Raw genomic sequence first — 14,217 nt, 5'->3', positions numbered from 1 at the left:
CAACAATAACGACTAGTCTGCGTATTGCATGCATTTATGACAAAAATAAAGTCAAATTTGAAGCTGTGAAAATATTAAATGAATTTAAGAACATCAACGTACTGTTTTCTATTTCTTGAGATTATTAAAGGAAACACGACATTTTTATCTTGATCTTGAATAACGCGGCTTCACGACGAATTCGACGATACCTCGTAGTCTGATCCGTAACGAACGATCGAACCGCGAAATTACAAACAGACTGACTAGTTTTAAGTACTGAGACCGTCAAAAGCTAGATCACCAAACGATCTTCAATTCGGCCGCATTACGACAATGCTTAACGTCAGGGACTATCAATTCTCTAGTCACGCGGGTCTGCGTTCACGAGCACACCTTCAAACTAACTGTCGAACCACAGTCAATCCGTTAATAACAGCTCGCCACTCGCCATTATCATTCCGGACGAGCTATACTGTATACATTGACACAGCGAGAGATCGAGAGATCGAGAGAGCGAGAGAGCGAGAGAGAAAGAGAAATATAGGGGGAGGGGAGTTCATCAAGAAATTCCATTTACCAAGAGCAAACAGCCGTCGAAAAAGCCCACGGGAGTCGAAACAGGGGTGCAAGCCTAACAAACTTATAGCGCGTCCATCATTGCGCCCGAAACAAATACAATAACCTTAATCGTGGCGAATCGCGATGGTCAGTTTGCCCGAAAACGTGAACGAAATTGAAAGAATTTTATTTCTTCTAACTTTTTACACATTTATCTCAATGACAATTGCATTAATTTTACTGCTAAAAATATTTGTTGCTTAAAATTACCCGATTCACCGATTTATATTATATTCTTCGATAAGGCCACAATTATGTACTCTATAAGAACAATCATAGAATGTCTCAACTGTTCTAAGTAGAGTAAATTTTCTCCAATTGTCTCTCAGCTTCTAAACATAAATGGGCAATTTAGGAAGAGCAGATACGATCATTCGAGCCTCGCGGCTCGTTTGTATAGCTGTTGACAATCTGCGACTACAAAAACGAGCCACGAGGGAGTTCTCGAATAATCGTATCTCCTCTTTCCAAATTGTCCATTTTTGTTGACAAGCTGAGCAACAATTGAAGAAAATTTACTGTAGTTTGCAAAATCACATATGGGATCATAGTCGAATCAACTTCGGTTCCATTTTAAATTACATATAAATCTTTCGTCTATTGTCAACGATTTCCATAGAGGGGAATAATCGATGAGCATTTATCATTTCATTCTTCGTTAACATAATGTTATCGCAGACGGTGAAGTCAAACAGAAGAAACCGTTCGCACTATGAAGAATTAAATGCACCCTTTCAGAACTCCAAGTTATTTCAAAATTGAATCGTCCAGGTTTTCTACTAGAAACATGATCCTGAATATGATAAAAAAAGAATCATATTGATCAACATAACAGTCAATCCGTTAAACGGAGCCTTACGAATCCCAAAATATTTGAAAATTAGGTGACGCCAAAATTGGTCAAACTCCATTGTGCGACTATGGTACATGATTTTCACCAGAAACTTGTTCCTAAATTTGATCATGGAAGACATCGCCTACGTATGACCAACGTGCCACTGAACATATTAAACGCATCCCTACGGAATCCCAGAATATAAAAAAAAACAAACGATAACGCCAAAATCGTGCATCGCACTATACCGTTGACCACATTTTTTACCGAAACTTCTCCTAAATTTGAACAAAGAAGAATGTCATTCATATAAGATCATCGTGACAGACAAACGTGTCAAACGCACTCTTAAAGACTCCCGAAACACTGGAACTCAGTTGGCATAAAGTAGTCAACACCACTGACCGCCCATCGTCCCCGGTTTTAGTGGAACTGACAACCGTACGACCGCCGAACGCCTTCGGACACCGACATCCTCATAATGGTGGTTGGCACGCATCAGCCATGAAAAAACAAGGGTCGAAGGGCCGAGGAAGAGGGCAGTCGGGCAAACTCCACCGAGGAGACAAGAGCAGACAGCGTGGCTGTCTGAGGTGGGGAGGCACGAGCAGTCCTCTTCCGCGAGAGAGAGAGAGAGAGAGAGAGAGAGAGAGAGGTGGGGTAGAAAGATAGAGGTAGCTAGATAGGGAGAGAGACGGAGATAGGAGAGAGGGTTGAAACGGAGAGCCAACCCCCACTCGGCGGCGGCGTCAGCGTCGCGGACGCGACTGTGGGGGCATTTTCTCGCGAGCGTCGTAGAAGCACGCTCAATTTCGTTGGCGGGAGCGCCACGAGACGGCAGCATCGTTTTCCACCCCAAAACCTTGAGGCGTCAGTGTGTCCGTTCGTTCGAGCAGCGTCGGAGCCCGCGCGCCCCCGAGTGATCAGCGTGTTTCGCGCCACCTGCCGCGCCGTGCCGTGCCGCGTCGCGCCGCGCCGCGCCGCGCCGCGCCGAGCAGAGCCGAGCGGATGAGGATCCACCACGTCGAGGATAGACCGGAGCACAGCCGCGGCGGGCGCGCTCGAATGCCGGCCCTCTCTGTTTATGAGAGGCGTCCCGACGCGACCGGCTGACGTCGGCCGGCGGCAATTTCGACCGGGCACCCGGATCGGCTTGTTACGCGCGCGAGCTCGCAGGAGGCGCAGGAAAAAACGGTTGTTTACCTGCTCGCAGCCGCGAATAATCCCCCAACTAACCGGAAGCTCGGATGATCGGCCGATTTTTCTGTGCCGCCGCGTGCAAGATAGTGAAGTGAGGATTCCAGCCAAGGTGTAAGTAGCAAATTGACGTACGGCCGATACGTGACGGGCTGCCTGGCTCCTTCGATGGGGATTCGAGCTGATGGCCTCTGCGGATTGGAGCTTCTCCTTTGCTAGGCGATCCTCCTCCTCCTTCTCCTCTTCGTCCTTCTCTTCTCGGCTCCGCGGTTATTCTCCTCGAATGGCCTCTCTTTCTGCCCAGTGTTTCCGATTCCGATGAAAGGCTCCGGCCGAGGAAAGGGACGCTAATGAGAAAGATTCCCGTTGGTTTTCCCTCGGGTCGGCTTGCTTTTTTCCGAATCGTGATCGCCAACCGCGATTAGAATTGGAGATTCCCCGGGGCCTCGGAGATTAACGCCGAGTTTCTTTTGCCGTGCGCGTGTTTGCATTTTCTTTGCGATCCGGTCCTTGTGCCCCGTTCCGCGTTGGGGATCATCTCTTATTCCTACGGCTCGGGCTCCTTTATCGACGACGACGACGGCAACGACGACAACGACGTCGACGACGAATTCGAAGTTTAGTGTTTGTGAAAGTGAGGAATGCTTCAATAGTCCGCCGCGACGGGAAATTGGATTCCCGGTTGCACAGGGGGACACGGATTCACGTGAATATTACGAAACAAAATGCGAGTCAGAGGCTTCCAGGAATTGTTCGTCTTTCACGGCGGAGTCGCGCAGTCACGTTGCCGTGGGAATTCCAAGAACTCTGTCGGCGGATAGAGAAACAGGTGAACCAGCGGTACTCGGGATAGATCGTACGGTTCCGCGGAATTAAAAGATTCGGATTGACGATCGAGCATTATACGATAGCACACTTGCTCGCTCGTCGGAAACGTTGCGGGCGACATTAAATCGCGAGGAAAATTGAAACACGTGACAGGTGTGTAAACGAAGTCGTTCTCGCGAAGTATCGGAAAGTAATAGGCACCCGAGACCCAAGTGCTAATCTTTCGACCGGAAAAGTGGAGAATTTTCGCGAGAAAGAAATCTGTGCCGGTAGAATTTTAAGTGCTCGAGAACTCGTCGAGTGACTGTGTTCTGTCCTCGTAAAATGGCAACACGATTCTTGAAATTCTGGGGCTGGTTTCGTTAAATTGTCTTTGCTCGTTGGGCTTGGTTTCCTTAAAAAAGAAATCAAACTGGTAACTGTGCTCGCTTAATTTTATTCGTGAACTTGGAAGCAGTTTACGTGGAACGCGTTGATTTTGCCAACCACGCTTTTCACAGAATCCTCTTTTTCCGTTTATAAATTTTTATTTAACACTGAACCTATCGAGACGGTCGAAACGGCCGGTTTCACAGTTTTAGTTTTAACACTTCGAGGACGAATATCGACATACTGATAACATCGGGACTGTACACCTGATTCCGGAAGTCGCAGACACATTATGATTTCATTACATGTCTAATAAAAGATCAGAATGTATTGTTCATTGTTCCCATTATTTAAACCTTTGATATATAATCTAGTTTCCTGAGGAAAATATTCTTAATAGTTTAAAAAATCTTCGTCCGTGAAGGGTTGAAGTTTCTGAAATTATAAAAACCTTTTCACAGAAAACGATTGAATGAATTTCTTAATCCATGCATACACTACAATAAAAATGGTGTAAGGTCTGAATGAATACAATCTTCTCATTTTTATAAAACAAAAAACACGCCTTAGTTACTTTTCGAGCTTAGCAGGTTCAGTGTTGATACGAACTAAGAAAACTTGGCATTCACGTTTTTATTTGAGGCTAACAGGAACTTATTCGAATGTTCCAACTTCGTGGCCATACGAAATAGACTATCAGCAACGGTGAAAACGAAATAACGCGAGCGCGAGCGCGGATAGGAAGAAAAAAAGACAAGAGGATGTTAAAATCGAGATGGAAAAGGCGATGCTGACACGCAGACGGTGTATTAATACAGTGTTCTGCGAATCGAGCGTGCGAGTATTATCAGACCGATTTTGGTAGAGCACGCGGGCCGATGAAATTTCGAAACAATCGAGAATCTATCGATTGACATTCAGATTGAGAGCCGTTCCGACGTGTGCCGTTCGACGCGTTCTCGTACAGATGCCTAGTGATTGCTGAACGAGTGATTAGAACGCGACTAATTTTCGGGATTGGTCGCAGGCTTCTCTTCTGTTTTTTGAAACTCCATCGTGAACGGTGTGACGGTTTCCGTCGAGTACATTGTGTCTTGTAGGCGGATAATCTTCACGGTGGCTAATTAAGGTGACAGCGTTTAGGTTCCTCGAATCGCGTTAACGAGATTATTGGAAGTTCTGAACGAGGAATAATGCGGAGACTTCGGCGTGCCGAAGTGGTAACAGTTTCGATGCGTCTCGACGGATCATCAATTGTTCCATTTCGAAGCTAATAATCTACCGGAATTACGGCTCCTTGGAATTGGGTTAATGAGCTAATTTGTACTTACGGTGGCAACGTGATCGCGAAAAGTACCGCGTCGAGGAATGCCTGCTACCATAACGGGCCCGATCATTAATGAGAGAGCCAGCTCGAACTTTTATTTTCTCCTTTCAATCCTCGTGCGGTTTGCCCTGCAAATTTTCTGATACGATCTGGTACGTGCGCGCACATGAACATCCGCGGACTGCATCAGTTTGAATCGTGCTACGTGAATCAGTGAATTACATTCGGCATCGGTGGCCGTTGAAGTGATCTCGATTTGCTTTATCGACAGTCTCGAGTGGAAAACAGTGCTGAAATTCAGTTACGTTGTATTCCTTGGCATTCGCGACCGCGAAGAACAAATCATAGTTTATTAACCCTCGTACGACGGATCTTTCTGATAAAATACAACTGGGTATACTTACGATCATTTATCGTTTTATTTATTAATTCTTTTCAACATATTTTTCATGGTATTTCTTTCGGATACGTTAGTATTTCTACAGGCTTCGTTAAAACGTGTGAATATTGAAAATAATTACCGGAAATTTGACATTCGGATATCAATTTTTTCAGTCTGGGTCCGAATGGAGCCTGAGTGCGCCGTTCGAATGTTGTAACGCAGCGATATTTATCATCTACGTCAAACAATTATTTCGACTCAGTTTTTAGTAGCTTTTGGTTTCCCGTATAGTCGACAAGACGTTTTTAACTTTACCGGAACATTTATTTGCATTGAAATTTTGCTTATCTACGCAAAACAGTGGTCAAGCTTATCCAGAATAGATTATTCATCACTATAATTAATCAGCGCTTGTGATAACACATGTGCGGTTGCACGACGTGGATACACACACGTAACACGAAAATTGATTCTACGCGATAAATTGGTACATTTACGATAGTTAAAGAAATCTATAAAATAAAACACTACAATAATAACCGTATAGTAAAATAGCTTTTTCGATGAATTGAAACATCAAACATTTTTCTCTTTTCCGTTCGATTAATATTGATAATATTAATATCATTCGAAATACTGACAATTGCGCATTACTGATTGTGTACAATAATTGCAATCGCGTAAGAGATAGAGAAATCAGTGGGAGACAAGTTATAACGCGCTGTATGCAGTTACGCTCGCAGTAAGTAGAAACAGCAGGCAATGGTCAGACAGGTCGTACAACCGCACTAGAGGCATAGGTACGCTTCCAATGTTGAAATTTGATTACCTCGGACACGCAGTTTCGTCCGGAAAGCTTTTATCTCGCATTTACGGTTTTATTTTTTCATGCAGAATGATATCCTGAACGTTTGAAAAAATAGTTATGTCAGACAGAGTATATTTTAATAAAGGAAATACATGGCCCGTTGACTCCTCTATTGAAAGTGGCCCACGCAATTGAGTTCGCATAACATCCTTTGGGATTCGTGGCTCTATAACAAATTATTCGAAATAGCGCACTGGCATTTAGACATTTACGTTACTTTGAATTTGCATGCAGGTAATTACAAAAAATAATGGACCCCGCGAACGAGACAAACTGCTTTACGCTGATTAGAACATTGAAAATATTTATATTTATACACATTGACAATAAGCTGTTGACAATATTTATACGTATACATATTGACGATAAGCTATTGACAATATTTATATTTACACATATTGACAATAAGCTATTGACAATAGCAAAAACCATGAAACGTGTTTCATTCGATAAATTCCAGAACACAGATTTCGATGACGTATTTTTGAAAGTATCACTTTGCTGCATTTCGTTTAGTAGTAGTTTTCGTAAGTATGTATCTGCTTTATTCAAATCCGTCACGATTGAGAAAACAAGATGGTGAAACCTACGAATATTTGCAACTAAGTCGCCGATGATATTGCCAATTTAATTCCTGCGCAGCATTCAACGACACCGTCAACTAAATTCCGTTTTTAATTGCGTTTGTCGTTACAGAGATTTATAAATTAATTGAATAGCATCGGCGCGCGTTACACCAGTGTTCACGGTTAAGTTTCTTCTCCTAATTGGATGCCAATTTCGCTGGGATTTGATCCGCGAAATATGAATTTTTAAGTGATAATTACCCGGCCACCGTTCAGCAACGGGCGAGATTATTTGCCAACGAGAACGAAAGTGACGCACTTTTCGGTTCCGACGACAATCTTTACCGAACGTCTGCGTAGAGGCGCGGCCACTCCGGCGATGTCACCGCAATGTCAGGTGACTGCTTTAAGCTTAACCTTTGCGGTTCTGTATCGAGGCGACTGCGACGACACACTTTGCCCTGAATAGTTTTATTTCAAGCGGAACACGACATAAGACGCAGGACGTTAAGACCCGTGAAAATATTCCGTGCCGGATAAGAATGTTACATCGCCGGGTGCACGTGAAATATGCACCGAGACCCAAATATTTCTCAATCGTAAACATAAACGCCCGTGCCCTGTCCCCGGGCTCACTTTCGCGCGACCTGCAAATAAATCACATTTTGGAGCGTGCTCTATGACCCTTGACACGTTCGCGATCATCATCACCCCTCTATCTTCATTGCTAAAATAACGTATTAAACGCAACGTATCTCTATTACGAAATATTTCAACAATTCAGTAAAACGAACTCTGTGACATCCTGGATACAAAATCTCCAACTAATCCTGAAACCCCATAGATTCCGCCTATTTTTGATTCGCCTTTCAATCTGACCAATTCTATTTTATTCATTATCGCAAATTTTAAACATCTACATTAAATTGTAACAAAATCACGAGGGTATAAAAAATTGTGCCGTTTCGAAAATACAAGATACAATTCTAGATTATTGTTCGTATATAGTACTTTTGTGTGATCAATCGTTTTTTAATAAAATTATTAAACATTTCGCGTCAAATACAGTGCAATCGATAAACCGATTACTCTGGATGCGAAAGTAGAAACGGAAAGCATTGTTTTCAAAAACGTGAAACGTGAATTTCTATATTAATTCATGTTTATATAAAGTGACAGTGATAATAATAAATATAATTACAGGTAGATGAATGCGTGAGAGCAACAATCGAATGGAAACCAAAGACATTTCGCACAATAAAATTCAAAGCAACATTAATTACGGTACATTGTTGTTCGGTAATAATATCATCGATATTCGACAAGATTTATACACTTATCGCATAACAATATACTTAACAATCGTTGCTGTTGACTACCAAACGAAACAAGAGCCGAAATGAATTTTCCGAATATTTCAGTAAATAAATTGAAGGTAGCTCGATAAGAACGGATCAGTTCTCCACGATCTATTTGTGTAAACATTACGAGGTTGTACATGTTTTATTGTGATTGGGGTTCGCCGCGATATTAAATCATTATCCATGCCTGTTGTAAATACACGATGCACGGTATTTTACGAGAACACTTATGGCCAAAGAGTTCAGAAAACGCAATTTTTACGGTAAACAAAATATCGTAGAACAGAATTCCATCCTACTTTTTCGATTTGCGTGCACGCATTGAATTCGTCTCAATTCGCTGGCTCGCTGTTGTCTCAAATTCTTCGAATCGCTCGGGAATTCGTGTAGAAATGAAGATTTTTATTCCGCGCGATTGTTGCCGAGTCGTTTCACGTTGAGTAACTACGAAAAATGGCTATTGTTCCGGTTACATTTGTCATTTGTTACTAAACCATAGGAAAGGGAATCGTTTACGTGGAAAATGATTTGAAAACTGGGACGATAGAGACCAAGTAGGCATTACTATACTTAATGTACTGATATAATCTGATATTTCTGAGAACCGTACAAATGTCAGTCGATAGTAAACTATATCATTTACTCATTTAGACACCAAACGTGTTATAGTTCATGACAGAAACGGTACATTTTGCAGTGGTTTTGAAACTTTTAACTCGTTTCTAGACTTAAAACTAACTTGCTTTTAGTCGCTGTTTGATGAATTCTAGCACTGTGAACTACTTTTATAGTGTTGCTTATGCACTCCGCTTAAAGCCAAGGTAAATTTCCAAAGACTACAATACGCGACGAAAAGATGGCACACTTTAAAATTAAATGATTTTGATTTATTTAAGATTATAATCAAGGTTTTGTTTTCATGCATATTTGCAAAACACCACTATAAAACATATGCAAACATATACAATTTCATTTAAAGAAGAAGAATTTTTATCGAAATATAGTGCGACGAAATAATAGTATATTTAACGAAAAATGATAGTATATTTAACGATAGTATATCAACGAATAATATTTAATGCTTTTGGCATAGATTAATAGAGTTTTTTAATACTTTTGTCTCTAGTTCCTCCACTCATCTTGAATATATTTTTTCATTCGGCAATGTTCTGAAGTTATCTGCAATTTGCATAGACAGTTCAGTTAAGATTTCTACAGCAATTTTTAACGATGCGACGTTTTTGTCAATCCAAAATGCGATTTTTTTTCTCGAGAAAAGTACTCTTTTACTACTTCCGCAGTGTGTGCTACGGCATTATCCAGCTGAAAAATACAGGGTGTCCCTGAAAGTATGTACAAGTAGGCAACGGGTGATTCCTCACAAAGAAACTATGAAAACTTTTTGTTTGGGACTTGGTTTTCGAGACAATTAAGTTTGCAAATATGCTCCGTACGTACGTTTTAGCAAGATTTCAAAAATTGACTCTAAAAATTTGCTAAAGTATTTGTACAATAAATTCTCCCTAAATTGACACTCAGATTGTACAAAAAAAATAAACAAAATGGAAAAAAGAAATACGATTATTCGAGCCTTGCGGCCCGATTTTATAGTTACCGATTATCAGTAACCATAAAACGAGCCGCAAGGTTCGAATAATCGTACCTCCTTTTTCCAAACTGTCCATTTTTCTTTATAATCTGGGCGTTGTTTTGGGACTGTACAAAGCAAATTTGCAAACTGAATTTTCTTGAAAACCAAGTCCCAAACAAAAAAAAGTTATTCTATATATTTTTTCACGTTTCTTTTTTATGAGAAATTTCACCCGGTGCCCGCTTGTCCATACTTGCGAAGACACCCTGTATTTTTCAACCGGATAATGCCGCAGTATACTCTGCGGAAGTAGTAAAAGAATACTTTTCTCGAGGAAAAAATCACGTTTTGGATTGGCAACAACGTCATATCGTTGAACATTGCTGTGAAAATCTTTAACAAACTGTATGTACAAATTGCAGACAATTTTAAAACAATGCTGAATGAAAAAATGTATTCAAGATGAATGGGAGCAATTAGAGTCACACAAAAAGTATTAGAAAACTCTAGAAATCTTTGCCAAAGATAATGATGACTGTTAATAAATGTAAAGGAGAAGTCACAAAATATAAAGCATTATAAATATCATCGTTGATTTATTGCTATACATCAGTTTTAGTTAAATGTGCATCATTTTGTCGCACTACATTTTGATAAAAATTCTTCTTTTAAATGAAATTGTTAGAATGGTGGAATTCAATTGCATCTCATTTGTGTATTTATATTGTAGTTTGCAAGTTTTTGTATAAAGACAAAAGCATGATTATAATGTTAAATCACTTAATTTTAAAGTGTACTCTCGTTTTGTCGATCTTTATGCAAAATAACAATTTTTTCTGCCGCAATTGCAAATTACAGGAGTCAAATACAATTTAACTTCTTTCTTTAATAATTTCAATTAGTTGAAATTAGTACACCAACATATGTACTTCGCTCCTCTAAATCCGTTCACTTATTTCAATTTCATCCACTCATTTTTCCCATTAATGCATCAAATCTACAGGCTATTAATGACAGACTTGAGCGAGTATGTCAATAAATATTTTTGTATTCCCTATACCATGCTTGATAGATCTGTACGACTTAACGATGCGTAAAATAATATTATTTTCTTTTTATACTGCTTTTCCGCGTTTATTACAACTCGTTTTTTGTTCATGCAGTTTCATGCGACAGCCATCAATATTTAAAAACTACCGCAAAAACTTTGTTGTCTACCATAAACCTTGTGCCATTTAATGAAAATGGTGCAAACATATATTTTGTTATGTTTCACAAAATCAGTTTGCAGTACTTTATTTAACGCTACTTCTTCCGAAAGATCTTGTAAGAACGACATTCGAGAAATGCAACGGCAAAGCCTAATTGGCTACTTTCAGCTAATAATCGCGGCCGACTGATTTTCCCGTAAACCAGCCGTCCCATCCGAATCAGACGCACTGCGAAATTTGATTAGGCGGACGCCGGCCGAATGCTAATTGCAATATAACACAGATATCCCTGTGTTGCGATTGCGTTCAAGGATAGCTATTCAAGGGTCAACCAAGCTTACAGGAAACCTAACTCTGGCAGGAATTTTAATCGCTCGGTTTGTCCAGCCACGGTCTCTATTCTACGAAACACGAAAGAAACGTCGCTACTGACAAAGGGGATATCGGTGACTGATAGACACCGATTTTTATGGCACTATGCACTAACACTTTGATTGCAAGAGATTCGAAAATTAATCTTTTCGCTGGTGTATTATATCTTTCTAATTGTATTAGAAATAATAATATTGAACATTATTCCGCAACACGTAGGATTGTTAAAAAAGTGGTTGACGTCATACAACTTGACTTTTCAATTTTAATTTAACAAAATGAAATACTTCAATTTTATGAAATTTTGCTATGTTTTGGCGCGATAGTCGAAGCGTTAATAAATGCATCCAAGAATTTAACCGTGTTTAGATCGTGGCTGTTTTTTATTTTAACACCTGCACGATGGGGCTTGGGTCCATTTGGACCTAGAGTATAAATGTTATTATTTGATTGTCTGATTGCTGCTAATTAAACGAAGATTTAAGTGAAGATATATAAGAAAACTAACGCGTTTAGAAGGAATACCTTAAGTTTAATAAATAAAATGATAAATCATACTGAGATATACTTTTGGTAACAAGCGCGGGTTGAGTTGTGGCTGGTGCACAATCACGCTCGTATATTGAAGATGACCATCAAGAGATGGCCGGCAAGAGCCGTTGTTTCTATACTTAGTTTACTGTATGTGTGATGACCATACTGGTCTATACACGAAGAGCACGTTTGCCTTCGGTGTGAGAATTGATTCTGCTTCTAAATTTCTTGGCCCACCTCCCACATTGACTCCAACCCCTACCCCTTTGGAGGTTTTCCGCAAGATGGGGATGTCCACTAGCCAATCCTAAATTTGTTAATAGTACCGCCCATTTGTTCGTTAAGACAGACCGGGCCTTGTAATTTTCCCACCCCGGTGGTCCGGCGTGGAGTGCGACCTGGGGTCCGTCCCGGGGTTCCGCAAGCGCTCTTCACATTTCGAGGGATTTATGGTGCGTCGTTCGGTTCTTGGAGTTTTAAGGAAAAGTTCGAGTGTCGAATTTAGACGCTCTATCTGTTTATGATGCCAGATGTGAACGTTCCCATGAATGCTGAGAAAGGCCCCCTTGTCATGGTACGAGAAGTCACGTACGCACCATAAATCGCCTTGAAATCCTAAACAACTTTAATCGATTAAGTCCGCTGATTGAGTGTTGACGGAGAAAAATCATTTTTTATCAAACACACAGATTCATGGATTAAGAATTACGATACAATTAATGTTCGAACTTATTTTCAGATGTTATTTGTCGTTTGCGATTTCTAAGCACTTATTTAGTATCGGTCATCAGGGCTCCCTTGTGAGTGTACGGTTCCTTTCTTAGTTGTGGTAAAAACGTGAAAGTATTCTTCGACACATCACAATATTCCATATTCGTGCTGAACACGAATTCGGAGTACTTACGCCTCGGGCTTATCCTTTGGCTCTTAAAATAATCCTAAAACGTGCGCGCGCAGATAACAGTCTCTTATTACTTGATGGATACATGGAACATTGGATTTGCAACAACGGGTTTTGTTTTAAAAATTAACGGCGCTACGTTGCGTCCACAGCGGGAACTCATCTGCCGCCGGTAATAACGATTACGTGCCATTAATTATTCCAGGCTCGTAAAGATTTTATTAAAATTACGCCGACGAAATAATTCCGGAGTCTTGTTATTGAAAAACAAAATATTTGAAATTTTCGTAACGCGAGGGAAACTCTGTCGGCGGCGAAACGGTATTTACGGCGTGATACGTCATCATCAGGTGTCGAAGTACGGTGATCTCTCGCGGCAACACTTTTTGCATTAATTTATTATGAAATACGCAGCGCAAACGAACACAGTTGGGACATGGCAAAGGTTCTGAGTTGATAAAAAAATATTTAACACCGTGGTGCACAACGTAAAAGTACTCTGTAAAGAATGCTTCCATAACATGTTTACTGGCGAACGCGCTTTTTACCGTCGCGTCGTTATAAAATTTTTCAGTTTTAACCATGTAAGATAGAAATAGCTACGTGTCGGCATGCATGTGGAATAAAAATTCAGTGAAAAGGATGTGCGCACTTTTTATTGTATTGCAGCCGGTTATGTAAACGTAATTAGAAGCAATAGAAAGAAAATTCTAGCTGATTAATTTTTTATACTTGTGCAAAATACTTTTTTACACTTGCCAAGTTTCAAGGGTTACTTTTATATATTTAAGCTCATGGAGAAACAACATTTTTTTAAATGAACATTCTTCTTTCTTTCTCCCATATAAATTTACAATCTGCCTACGAGCAATAAATAAATTGATTAATTGATGGTTAACAATATCATGTTGTATTCGTCCAGCGATTCGCATAAATTCTAATAATAATATTGAACAAGTTTGCTGATAGTTGATTTGGATGGTTGCCGAGTTTCCTTGCATATTCAATGATGAATTTAACTATTTCAGATTACACTGTTGGAATTCTCAAGTCATCTCTTATAATCGTATCAATCACTTTTTCAGCAATCCTACGTATTGCAGAATAATGTTAAATATTATTATTATTTCTAATACAATTAAAAAAATATAGTACATCTGCGAAAAGATTCATTTTCGAATCTCTTGCAACCAAAATGTTAAACACTTGTACAAGGTGCCATAAAAATGTCGCAAAATAATTTTAATAGAATTAGATTGCGTATTATATGAATTA

General features: G+C 39.9%; 1 protein-coding gene across 6 annotated transcripts in view; it reads left to right on the top strand.

Moving 5' to 3' along the window:
* The window catches only part of Mp (collagen XV/XVIII-type protein multiplexin), a 567,976-nt gene that overhangs the window by 236,836 nt on the left and 316,923 nt on the right, over positions 1-14,217 (top strand). The window contains exon 1 of one of the 6 annotated variants that reach the window (XM_076523940.1): positions 2,319-2,746. The exons of the other annotated variants lie outside the window; for them this stretch is intronic. The gene's annotated coding sequence lies outside the window, so the exon portion shown is untranslated. Of the gene's footprint in view, positions 1-2,318; positions 2,747-14,217 lie in introns of those variants that run through there. 6 annotated transcript variants of the gene reach the window in all.

Source organism: Megalopta genalis, chromosome 7 (assembly GCF_051020955.1).
Source record: "Megalopta genalis isolate 19385.01 chromosome 7, iyMegGena1_principal, whole genome shotgun sequence".
In the NCBI taxonomy this organism is placed as follows: Eukaryota; Metazoa; Arthropoda; class Insecta; order Hymenoptera; family Halictidae; genus Megalopta; species Megalopta genalis.
This window is presented reverse-complemented; position numbering and strand designations above follow the sequence as displayed.